At 41.2% G+C, this 13,458-nt stretch overlaps 1 long non-coding RNA gene across 1 annotated transcript; it reads right to left on the bottom strand.

Annotated features, from left to right (window-relative positions):
• Window positions 1–1,159: 1,159 nt before the first annotated feature.
• On the bottom strand, window positions 1,160–11,439 carry LOC132406990 (uncharacterized). The gene is made up of 4 exons (XR_009516329.1): window positions 11,290–11,439; window positions 6,435–6,547; window positions 5,258–5,347; window positions 1,160–3,106 (listed from the first exon to the last, which is right to left on the bottom strand). It is a non-coding gene; the product is annotated as an uncharacterized LOC132406990 (long non-coding RNA).
• Window positions 11,440–13,458: the final 2,019 nt, after the last annotated feature.

The following is a 13,458-nucleotide window of genomic DNA, read 5'->3' as shown; positions in this document are numbered from 1 at the left end:
TCACAGTGGTAGCAGTGATTTAAATTATTAAATTAATTCTACCTGGGAAAGGGAAAGGGAGGAGGAGGAGGACTTGACCAGGTGCACACCTCCTTCAAACCCTCCCCATCAAATGACAGATTTGAGAAGGACCTCAGGTCTATTGAGAACTACTCTCATATAGACTTAACAGTCCTCAATGGAACCAGTCTTGCAGGTGATTTGTTATCAATCTAAAGATTGTGCTATTATGAATTGCAATGAGGAAAATCTCTAATGTATGTGTAGGTCACCGTCAGTCTTGATAAACCATGGATTTGCGCCTTGGAAAGTTTCCAGGGTGCAAGCCTGGGCAAGGATTTTTTATGGAAGACGGCAGTTGCTCAAGCTGCAAGTCTCCCCTCTCCATGCCACCAATGTCTAAGGGAAGGGCATTAGGACCCATACAGCTTGGCACCGGTGTCGTCGCAGAGCAATGTGTGGTTAAGTGCCTTGCTCAAGGACGCAACATGCAGCCTCAGCCAAAGCTCGAACTAGTGACCTTCAGATCACTAGATGAACGCCTTAACTACTTGGACACGCGCCAACATATACTAGGTTGGATCAGGGTATTGGATTTAATATCCTGGGTGGTTGTTTGGAATAATTCATCTGTGTTGTTCATGTTGTACTCAATGTAGCCTTTTAAATGACCTGTTTCTGAGGCTGGGTTGAGATCAATGTTTGAGTGTAACCACACTATTGATGTAACCATGACTAAGTCAAAAGGACAGGTTTCCAACCTGGGATCCACACACCCTTTGACTAACGGTAGGGATCCATGGCATAAATGAAGATTAGGAAAATGGACTAAAGTAAAATTGTGAATGAACTTTTGGCAGCTCCATGGGTGGGCTTGAAGACAAGCTCTTAAGATATTTGTGAGGTTGTGGGTGTATAAGACACTAAAATCACTGACAATGAAACTTAGCTCAGTTAACATGTTTGAATTTTACATTATTTTATTCCAAATTTATAAAAGTATAATGTAATGATTTTAAAGGACTAAAAAGAAGGAGCAAAAGTGATGTGCTCTGAAATAAGAAAATACATCACTAACTGAATGATACTCAGAAAAACTGATCATAGTTTTTATTAAAGGTAAATATTACAAGTCTATATTACCCTTCTGGGTGTCATAATGTTGAAGAATTCAGTCAAGCAGTTGGTGTTGAAATGGAAGCAATGCACACAAAATGCTGGAGGAACTCAGCAGGCCAGGCAGCATCCATGGAAAAGAATAAATAGTCAATGCTTTGGGCCTAGACCCTTCATCAGGTCTGGCAAAATGAGATTAGAAGTCAGATAAAGAATGTGGGGGGAGGAGAGGAAGAAGTACAAAGTGATAGGTAATTTGTAGAGTCATAGGGTGACTGATGGAGATCCCCAGATTTAATGGTTCATCACAAACCTTATTAACTCTGGGGATCTCCCATCCACTGCCACCAACCTCATAATCCCCTTAACCTGCACCTCCCATTTCTAACTCCTTCTCAAGATCCATAAACATGTCTGCCCAGGTAGACCCATTCTTTCTGCTTGTTCCTGCCCCACCAAACTCATATATGCATAACGTGACTTTGTTTTATCCTCCCTGCTTCAGTCCCTTCCTACCTACATCCCTGATGCTTCACATGCTCTTGATCTTTTCAATGACTTTTAGCTTCCTGGCCCTGGTCGTCTCATTTTCACTATGGATGTTTGGTTTCTATACGCCTCCATCCACCATCAGGAAGGCCTCAAAGCCCTCTGCTTCTTTCTGGACACCAGACCCAAGCATTTCCCCTCCACCACCACTCTCCTTCATCTGGCAGAACTGGTCCTTACTCTCAATAATTTCACTTCAGGCTTTTTCCACATCCTTCAAACAAAAGGTGCACCCATGGGCACTTGCATGGATTCCAGTTATGTCTGCCCTTTTGTCGGCTACATGGAGCAGTCTATGTTCCAAGCCTACACCAGTATCACTCCCCAACTTTTTCTACACTATATCAATGACTACATTATCTTAATTCCTCCTTCTCCACCACATCTCCTCTTAGGATAAGGCTTTTCATGCCAGAACTAATAAGATGTCTGCCTTCTTCAAAAATAAGAGTTTCCTTCCTCCACCATCAGTGCTGCTCCCACCCGCATCTCTTCCATTCACGCATGTCTGCCCTCACTGCATCCTTCAGCCAACCCACCAGGGAGAGGGCTCCTCATCCTCACCTACCACCTGATCAGCCTCTGTGTCCAGCAAACAATTCTTTATGACTTCAAGTGCTATAGCAGCCTCTACACCTCCCCTCTCGCTGCCATTCAGGGCCCCGAACAATCCTTCCAGGTGAGGTGGCACTTCATCTGCGAGTCTGTTGGTGTCATCTCCTGTATCCAGTGCTCCCAGTGTGGCTTCCAGTACATCAGTCAGACCCAGTGTAGATTGGGAGACCATTTCGCCAAGCACCTCTGCTCTGCCCAGCAGAAAAAGTGGGATCTCCTGGTAGCCGCACATTTCAATTCTACTTCTCATTCCCATTCTGACATGTCAGTCCATGGCCTCCTCTGTGATGAGGCCACAAGCAGTTTGGAGGAACAACACCTTATATCCTGTCTGAGTAGCCTCCGACCTAATGGCAGGAACATTGATTTTTTTAAACTTCCGGTAATTGCCCTCCACCCCCCCCCCCCCCAATTCACTATTCCCCATTCCAATTTCCCTCTCTCACCTTACCTCCTTACCTGCCCAAAACCTCCCTCTGGTGCTCATCTCCCTTCCTTTTCTTCCATGGCCTTTTGTCCTAACAGATTCTCCCTTCTCCAGCTCTTTCTCTTTCGCCAATTGATCTCCTGGCTCTTTAATTCACCCCCTCTCCTGGATTTCCATCACCTACTATGCTGAACTTCTTCCTCTCCTCCCCCACCTTCTTACTCTGACTTCTAATTTCTTTTTCCAGTCCTGATGAAGGGTCTTGGCCTGAAAGGTTGACTGTGTGATATTTTTCATAGATGCTGCCTGGCCTGCTGAGTTCCTCCAGCATTTTGTGTGTATTCCTTAGATCTCCAGCATCTGCAGATCTTCTCTTGTTGGTGTTGCAATGGAACGTTGCTGAATATTAAAAGAGGAAGAAATGTTTGACTTTATATCACATTAGATCATTTTTCTTAATAACTCTCCAAAATATCTTCCTTGCATTTAATTTCTCTGAAATGCATTGACTTTGAAACATTATTTAATATGGCAGAAATTTTGTGGCTCTCAAAAGTTACAAATATTAAAATCATGAATGTTTTCAACCATGCTGAGAGAGGGAAGTGTGATCATAGGGATAGCAACTGTTAACTTCTGTCATTTTTCTCAGAATTCAAATATAACTCAATGGCCTAGATATTTTGCAGCATGAATATTTGTCCTTCTACGTGCAGAAACTAGTCTTTATCTTCCTTCAAGTTCAGACACTTTTAAGGCAAAACACATGAAGTAGCCACTGATATCGTACAGGAACTGCTCGAGCTTACAGTAACTAATCATTTCTTGAACAGGGAGGGGGATGTGGTGTCTGAAAGAGGAAGTGGTGCATGGTTCCATTTGTAATATGATGGAATGAAGTCAAAGTCAGAAAACTTCAAATAGTTATTGCAGAAAAAATGACATTATATATCACTGAACAAGTAAGCATCAGCTGAAATTAATTCTGACCTTTATTACCGTTGCACCAATGTAAGATGTAAAAAAGGGATTTCCAAAGAAGGACCACTTTCTGCTTTGAATTTTTTAATGCAATGGAACTGCTTTAAAACACTTAAATAAGGAAGTAACAGCGTGAGAAAGAGAAGTACACGTTCAACTTACTTCCACAATTAAAGTTTAAAAGTAAATGAACACTACCTCACTACTTTTTCCCTTTTTGTACTATTTATTTATTTTAACTTTTTAAACATAGATATATACTTTTTACTGTAATTTACCACTTTTATTATGTATTGCAATATACTGTTGCCACCAAAACAACAAATTTCATAACATATGCCAATGATATTAAACCTGAATCTGTTTCTAAATCTTACTTATCCAGGACTTTGGATAGGTACATGGATGGGTGGGTTGGAAGGCTATAGTCTGGGTGTAAGTTGATAGGAGTAGGCAGATTAATGGTTTGGCACAGACTAGTTGGGCCTGACCCATAGATGCCGCCTGAGCTGGAGAGTTCCCTTGGAATTTTGAGGATAGATTCTGCTGATGACAGGCTTCTGCTTTGTTGATGTCAGGCAGGAGAATCTTTCCTTTGTTGTAGCTTTGATTTGTAATAATTTTATTAATGGATCTGAATGGACTGAATAGCCTGTTTCTGTGCTGCAGTGTTCTATGGCTTTAGGACTCTAATAATAATTAATATTCGGTTATAAAACACAGGTTTCGATGTCACTTGCATGTGACTGTCATTGACTCTGAAGGATGGGATCGGCTCTGACATCTGTGGACTCTGAGAGAAATACAAACCAAGTAATTTTTAACCAGATGGTTTGCGCCAAATGTGATTTATGGTTTCATAAACAGAAACTTTCTTTGAGTGAAATCAGTTTAAGTCCAATTGCAATTTAAAACTACCCATCATTAAAATGGTTTCAAGTCAAAGCTACAACAAGGGGAAGATTCCCCTGCCTGACATCAACAGAGCACATGCCTGTCATCAGCAGGATCTATTCTCTAAGTTCGAACTCTCCAGATTGGGCTGCATCTATGCAGGTAAATGGATAGTCAACACCTTGAATAGAGACAGTTTATCTGGACTTCATGACCCACAATGTCAACTGTCCATTTTCCTCCAGAGATGCTGAATTCTTCCAGCAATTTTAATGTTGCTCCAGATTTCAGAAAGCGCACTTTCTTGCGTCTCCGTCTGCAGAATCTAGATGGTTGAATTCATGGTAGGATTTAAGCCTAATCTCTAGGTTGTTAATCCGGGTTTCTGGATTGCTTGTCTGATCATTTTACCAGTCCACCTTCCTTACTGTGTACTCCTATAGACATGTGGTGAGATTGTTCATGAAGTCCAAGACCGCAACCTGACTAAGGATATTTTCAAATTAGGATACAGTGTGATTTGGAAAATAAATTCCATGTGGGCCTTCCCCTTGTTCCTGTGCACTTTGCTCTTCTAAATGATGAAGCTGTGGCTTTGGGAGGCCCTGTTAAGGAATACTATAATTAATCATGAGACGCAACCCAAGTGGTTAATTTTAGAAAATAAACACCTACTTGATGTTAAACACAAGAAATTCTTGAGATGCTGGAAATCCAGAGCTTCACACGCAAAATGCCGGAGGAACTCAGCAGGTCAGGCAGCATCTAAAGGAATGAACAGTCAATGTTTCAGGCTGAGACCTTTCATCAGGACCAGAAAGGAAGGGGGAAGACACCAGAATAAAATGGTGAGTGAGGGGAAGGAAGATTAGCTAGAAAGTGATAAATGAAGCCATTTGCTGGTAAAGATAAAGGACTGGAGTAAAAGGAATCTGATAGGAGAGGAGAGTAGACACAGGAGCAAGGGAAGAAGGAAACCCATCCGGTGGAGGTGATAGGCAGATGAAGAGGAGAAGTAAAGGGTCAGAGTGGGCAATAGAAGAAGGGGGAAGGGGGAAGGAAAAATTACCTGAAGGAGAAATTGATGTTCATGCTATCAGGTTGTAGGCTACATGGACAGAAAATGAGGTGTTGCTCCTTTACCCTGAGGGTGGCCTCATCATAGCAGAAGAGGACCATGGACTGACATGTTGGAATGAGAATGCGGCTAGGAATTAAAATGGTTGGCCAAAGGGATATTCTGCTTTTGGCAGATGGAGCGGAGGAGCTTGACAAACTTTACCTCTGGTCTCGCCAGTGTGGTGGGAGGCCACATCAAGAGCACCTGATACCATAGATGAGCCCCAACAAATTCACAGGGGGAGTGTTGCCTCATCTGGAAGGACTTTTTATGGCTCTGAATGAAGGTAAGGGGAGAGGTTAATGGGGAGGTGTAGCATTTCTGTGCATGTGTGAGGAGAGGTGAATGGACAAAGAAATCATGGAAGGAGGAAATGCAAGGGGGCAAAGGTAATGATGTGCTTGCTGGTAGGATCATGTTGAAGATGGCGGAAGATGCAGAGAATGATGTTTTGGATATGGAGGCTATTATCTGGTGTTTCCATTTTTGCAAACTGCATTGTCTGGAAAAGATTCTGATAGTTTTGCACTAAAATCACATGTTTATAAAGATATTTAGGATATTTTTTCCAATAGAAGATCAAAGGGTAGAGGTAAATAGATAATTAATAATTTTAATAGTGTCAGTTCGATACCCCTTCTTCTAGTGCAATAGTGTGAGGGAGCAATTAGGATCAGTCTGGGTTTACGCAGCAACGGAATCCGAATCAAAGATTCAAGTTACATTTATTACCAAAGTTTGTATGTAGTATACAACCCTGAAATTCATCCTCCCCACCGCTTTGTCGAGCACCTCCGCTCCATCTGCCAAAAGCAGAATTTCCTGTTGGCCAACCATTTTAATTCCTAGAAACAAAGAACAATGGAACCAACCATTTTAATTCCTAGAAACAAAGATTTAACCCATCAAATATCAAACCCCACCCCAGTGCAAATAAATTGGACAAACAGCAACAAAAAAAAGAGCAAAAAACACAAAATCAAAAGACATATTTCAGTACTGTTCGGCTCAGTGTTCATTATCTACAGGCTGCCCCAGTTCAAAAATCACCCAAAAGTAGCAGCAAAACAGAATGGCCAGGACTAGAACTAGACACTAAAAGACATCAGAAACCTCAATTAGAGACCAATTAGTGTTAACTAAACCTTGCCCCAGAACCATCCACCAACAGTACTGAGGGAGAAAGAGATCACTTGAATGCAAGGACCTTCCCTCAGGAGCAGCAGGCGAGCGAGCGACCACCAGATGCAGACACCTTCTCTGGCAGCAGCGAGCAAAAGGCTAATAGACGGTGTTGAATACTCTCTCAGCTTCCACACCTTCCTTGATTACTTCAATCTTCCTTGGTTCTTTAATTGATGAGATAAGCATGAAAGGAGATGATCATGGGCTCGTGCCGTATCTCCAGGCTTCCTGGTTTCCAGGCCTCCATACCATATGTTTTGGTCTATAGTCACTGACATATCTCATGAAATTTGTTGTTTTGCAGCAGTAATACAGTGGAATACATAAAATACTGTATACTATAAATTACAATAAGAAGTATATAGGTAAATAAATAGGCAGGGCAAAAAGAGATCAAAAATAGAGAAACAGTGTTCATAGTTTACCAATCAGAAATCTGATGGGAGAGAGGAAAAAGCTCGTCAGTGAATTTGAGTCTTCAAGCACCCATACCTCTTCCCTGATGGTAACAATGAGAAGAGGGTATGACCTGAATAGTGGGGTCCTTAGTAATGTATGCCACCTTTTTGAGACATGGCCTTTTGAAGATCTCATGTATTTAAAGTTGGCAAAGTTTCTGCTTTAGATGGCAGAGAGCCTAAATTGACTGTAAAAAGCTGCACCCTGATTATGCCATTGGTACCACAATTAAATTTGTGTAAGGAGTCTTGGTGACAAAGATGAACTTAAAATCAAGTAGGAAGCTCCTAGGAAGCCAGAAGAGGCCAAGGTGAGTGAACGTGTGGTAGCAGGCAGTCACGTTAGGGCTGAAGTCAATGGGTCTCAAAGAGAATGCACTCTGATGGCTGGACTCATAGCTCGGACAAGGGAAAATAATCATGGTTAGTGCAGACCATCAACAGGGCCTTAGGCCAATATCTGTGCCAATTATGATGCAAAATGAATCTAAATTTCTTCTGTCTGCACACCATCACTCTATTCCCTGCAAATTCATGTGTCTAATAGCCTTTTAAATGCCACAATCATAACAGCTTCCACCACCGCTCCTGGCAGTATGTTCCAGGAACCTACCACTCTCTGTGTAAAGGAACTTGATCGGCACGTCTTCCTTGAACTTTACCTCTCTCACCTTAAATAGATATCCTCTAGTATTGGACATTCTTGCCATGGGGAAAAAAATTCAGACTCTTTCTGACCCCTTCAATACCTCCCATAACTTTATAAACTTCTTTCAGGTTTCTGCTCCGTGTCTGATACTCCAGAGAATACAACCCATGTTTGTCCAACCTCGCCTTAAAGTTCATACTCTCTAATCCAGCCAGCATACTGGTAAACCTCTTTTTTACCTTCCTCCAAAGCTTCCATATTCTTCCCATAATGAGTCAACCAGAAATGCAGATGGTTAGTGGAAGTCAGTCGTCCCGTTGCTAGGACATCACAGTGGAAATTCCTCAGGGAAGTTCCCAATACTCAACCATATTCGGCTGCTTCATCAGTGACCTCCCTTCCATCATTTTATCCAAGGCGATGATGTCTACTGATGAATGCAGAATAAACGATTGGAGGAATCAGAAGAAGTTTTTAGGACTCTCTCATGCTGCTCTTGCCCTTCTCCAAAGTCATCGCTACCCCTTCAAACTTCCCCATTGCTGAATAACACCACACTTCAACATCTGCTTCCACGGCAATTCCTCTAATGCAAGCATTAAGGATGTCCAGTGGGACCACAAAGGATTACTCACAACCATTAGAGGAAATAATAATAGGATCTGGATGATGGGGTGGTAAATTGGATTAGTAAGTATGCCGATGATACTAAGGTAGGAGGTGTGGTGGATAATGAGGTGGGTTTTCAAAGCTTGCAGGGAGATTTATGCCGGTTAGAAGAATGGGCTGAACGTTGGCAGATGGAATTTAATGCTGAGAAGTGTGAGGTTCTACATTTTGGCAGGAATAATCCAAATAGAACATACAGGGTAAATGGTAGGGCATTGAGGAATGCAGAGGAACAGAGAGATCTAGGAATAACAGTGCATAGTTCCCTGAAGGTGGAGTCTCATGTAGATAGGGTGGTGAAGAAGGCTTTTGGAATGCTGGCCTTTATAAATCAAAGCATTGAGTACAGAAGTTGGGATGTAATGTTAAAATTGTACAAGGCATTGGTAAGGCCAAATTTAGAATATTGTGTGCAGTTCTGGTCACCAAATTATAGGAAAGATATCAATAAATTATATTATTTATATAATTTATATATGTTACCTGGGTTTCAGCACTTAAGTTACAGAGAAAGGTTGAACAAGTTAGGTCTCTATTCATTGGAGCGTAGAAGGTTGAGGGGGGATTTGATCGAGGTATTTAAAATTTTGAGAGGGATAGATAGAGTTGACGTGAATAGGCTGTTTCCATTGAGAGTAGGGGAGATTCAAACGAGAGGACATGATTTGAGAGTTAGGGGACAGAAGTTTAAGGGAAACACGAGGGGGTATTTCTTTACTCAGAGAGTGATAGCTGTGTGGAATGAGCTTCCTGTAGAAGTAGTAGAGGCCAGTTCAATTGTGTCATTTAAGGTAAAATTGGATAGGTATATGGACAGGAAAGGAGTGGAGGGTTATGGGCTGAGTGCAGGTAGGTGGGACTAGGTGAGATTAAGAATTCGGCACAGACTAGGAGGGCCGAGATGGCCTGTTTCTGTGCTGTGATTGTTATATGGTTATATGGTTATAATAGATTTGTTTTATCTAAACCCTAAGATAGACTCTCAAAGCTATTCTTCCATTTTTTAAAATAATATGTACAATGGAATGTTATTTCCTACTAAACAATGTGTGCCCTGTATGCAACATGGTAGCATAGTGGTTAGCTCAACGTTTTACTGTACCATCAACTGGGGCTCAATACCGCTGCGGTCTGCAAGGGGTTTGTACGTTCTTCCCCATGACTGTTTGGGTTACCTCAAGGTGCTCCTCCAGTCCAAAGACATATCGGTCAGTAGGTTGATTGGTCATTGTAAATTGCCCTGTGATTAGGCTAGGTTATGGGGACACCACTTTTTCCCTTATTAGGGAGAGAGAGAGAGCCTGAGGTATGTCGAATTACTGGGTAAATGAGCTGTCTTTGGGGTAATGCAATTCTGTGTCTTTATTAATGCTTTGCTACACACTTGAGTGCTCGGTGGAGGGCATCAATGCATTTTTGCTGGTGGGGCATGTGGGGGGGGGGTCATCGCCTTGCTGCTGCTTGTGCATGGAAGGGGGGAGCTGGGGGGACTATGGGGTTCTAATGTTTCACTGTCATTAATTCTCCTCTGTTTTTGTGGATGTTTGCAAAGAAAAAGTATTCCAGGATGTATATTGTAGACATTTCTCTGATATTAAGTGTACCTATTGAACCTAAATTGGAGGTCACTGGGCAGCGCGGCTCAAAGGGCTTGAAGGACCTATTTTGCACTGTATCTCAATAAATAAATAATGGGTGGAAGACACTACTTGGTTACACATGGGCAAGTACAATGAGTAAAGTTCTTTATTCAGCAGTTGTACAAAACTGTTTTCATCTAAAAATTCCATTAATGAAACATTAACTGCATGTTGAGTGGAATTTAACCTATAATAGGTAACATATGGAAATCAATGCTAAATTCTCTCTCGCTCCATATATAACTGGTTAAGGACTTGAAGGATCTGAACACACTCCTGTCACTTTCCATTCATTCTGTCCTTTGTAGCAGCACTCTTGTAATAAATACATGTGTCCATGGATTTACTCTGAGCAACACAACAGGAAGTCAGCTAGCAATGCAAAAATACGGTAGATTAGTTTGTGTGACTTGTTGATCAACAACATCGAATTTCGTGCTGCTATTTGAGGGTCAGAAAATGCCCTGGAGAGCTTTGGAAACACCTGAAAGATCTTGAGAAACCCCTGGAGATCATGTCAGGTGAGACTGTGGCCTCCAGTCAAGAGTCACACTAACAAGTTATTAGAAATGGAAGACAAATAAGGAAATCTTTGCAAGTTGTTATTCAAACCAAAAGACATCTAAAGGCAGAGGTTGTTGCAGACAATGGAAATATTATTTTTATTTTTCAGATCAACATGATAAGGCTTCTAACTACTCCCTTGCTGTCCCAGTGAATTTGTAACAGTGCAGTGTTTAAGATGGGATTAATGCTCTTCTTTTCTGTTAAATTTCAGAATTATGTCATTAACACATTACAAGATTAGCTAATACTGTAAAATTGAAAAATGCTGTTTTTTCAATATCTCTGCACACTTCCACTGCTTCAAAACAACTTGCTGTTTTTGATGCTTTTTCCTACAGAATTAGTCAAGGATAGGTTTAACATGATCTCATGAATTATGTTATGAAAATGTTATGCTGAGAAACTGATTGATAACTTACCACAATTTGTTTTGCAGAGTTAGTGCTCAGTCAGAGCAAAGCTAGTACACAATCTGACACATAGCTGGCAGAATTTCATGGGCATGAAATCAATTGGCTGCTGGTACACCGTAGACCAGTTCAGCAGGTATGCTGTCATTGGACTAGGTTAAGCCATTGTGTTGGGACAGAGTACAGAGAGGTACATTCTGCACAATCCTTCTTATAGATGCACCAGGGGAGCTCCATGATGACGATAGAGGCCTAAAATAGAAAACTGTTCCACATTGTCAAATTTTCTTGCCTCAGCTCGTGGAAGCAAATCAACAACATGGCATGCTTGCATTTAATTGGTGTTGGTAAATCATGGAAAGTAATAGTTAAACCAATCAATTAACTCCTTTCTTGTTGATGGAATGTTTTTGTTTTCATTTCTAATCATCTAGTTTCATGTATGGAGCAAATAGCACACAATTCTAATGAATGTTATCTTAAGTGCCAGAGAAAAGGCCATGGCTGTGCTACTTTTGATGTTTATTTCAATGGCAGAACCATCGGTGTCCATCAGAGCTTGAAACCAAGAGTGGCCAGAGAGGCAAGTAAGGGAAAGAAAACCACAGGTTTATGCTAATAGGAAATAACATTGTAAGAGCTTCATTTACTTTTGTACAATACTTGGCAAGGTGTCGGAGTAAAGCACTAACATGTTGATACTTGTACTCAAATAGCAGAGGTATGTTAAACACATTAAGGAACAACGTCAACATTACAGTGGTCATGTTGCGAAGGGAATTTTCTTTGGAAAAGATAAATGATGCATTTTTATTAATCAATAGGCCTGATAAGCTTTCTCTATATGTCTGGTAAAAATAGTTGATAACAGGCAAAACCAACTACTTATTATTATTCAAATTAATTTATTTAAAAGTTAAAATTACATTTATTGTCAAAATATGTATACATTATACAACCTCGAGATTCGTCTCCTAACAGGCAGCCACAAAACAAAGACACCCAAAAAGAAACATATATATAAAAAAAGACTGTCGAATACTCAATGTGCAGAAAAAGAGAGCAAACAAATAGCAGTCAGAACTGAAGTTCACAAGAGCGTCCCAGAGTTCAGCACACGGACGAGTAAACCTCATGGAGCAGTGATTTGAACTGGCTTGACCCTCCCTTTGGGCCCCAACACCCTGACTTTTTCAATCTGGCCTGGCACCTAAATGGACGGCTAAACTTTGGCTTTAATCCCCTCGATATGCTCTGGGACCAAGCCCTCACCACTTTGATTTTGCCCTTAACTGACTCCTCCAATTCGGCACGGTGCTTAAGTCTCCGTCCAAACACTAAGTTCCGTTGAATCATATCGTTAAGCTCTGGAGACGGGACCTCACCACCTCAATTCGGCCTGTAACTGACCTTTCTGATTTGGCATGGCGGTTAAGTTTCCATCCAAACATCGAGTTCAGTCAAATCAGAACTTTCTGGTGCTTGAACCTCGCCGCCTTGATTTGGCCTATGGCACCTTGGGTCCTCTTTGCTTCACCTCGGTTCTGCCACAATGAACTGCCTTCAAGTCCAAAGGGAAGACTATTACTTGTGACAACTCTTTGCCAGAAAAAGTGTGAATAACGAAGTATTTAGTTGTTTTCTTTGTTTCGTTAGCCACCAGCCAGAAGTCGCTGAAGTTTACCAGCACCATCTTAAACCAGAAGTCCCAGATTTCCCCCAGACCTTTCACGTAACACATGTGCAAAAAAATTAGACTACACAATAAAAGTAGAAAGAATCAAGATGCTACTCAAGTAATGAATTAATCTGTTGGTTTAACAACTGAGTGTTAAATTAACGCTTCCATCCAAAAGTTGGTACAGAAATGACTTCATGAACACTGTTTCAGACATATTTACAGTAACAGTTGCACCAACAGGCATTAAACAGAAACAGAAGATATAGGAAACATGCTGATGAGGGAGTCATTGAGTTGGAAGGTTTGTTTTTGATTCTCTCTCAACAACAATTGCTTGATAAGCTGTTGTATTTTATATTTCCTGTTTCAGTTTTTTGCCTCAATGTGCATGATGGCGTTTCTCAAGTCACTACAGCCTGTTTTATACTGATACTGTATCTCAGGACAGCAGCAACAATAAAGACACTCTTCTTGACAGTTATGACAAGTATATACGA

This window comes from Hypanus sabinus, chromosome 17 (genome assembly GCF_030144855.1).
Source record: "Hypanus sabinus isolate sHypSab1 chromosome 17, sHypSab1.hap1, whole genome shotgun sequence".
NCBI classification, from domain to species: Eukaryota; Metazoa; Chordata; class Chondrichthyes; order Myliobatiformes; family Dasyatidae; genus Hypanus; species Hypanus sabinus.
This window is presented reverse-complemented; position numbering and strand designations above follow the sequence as displayed.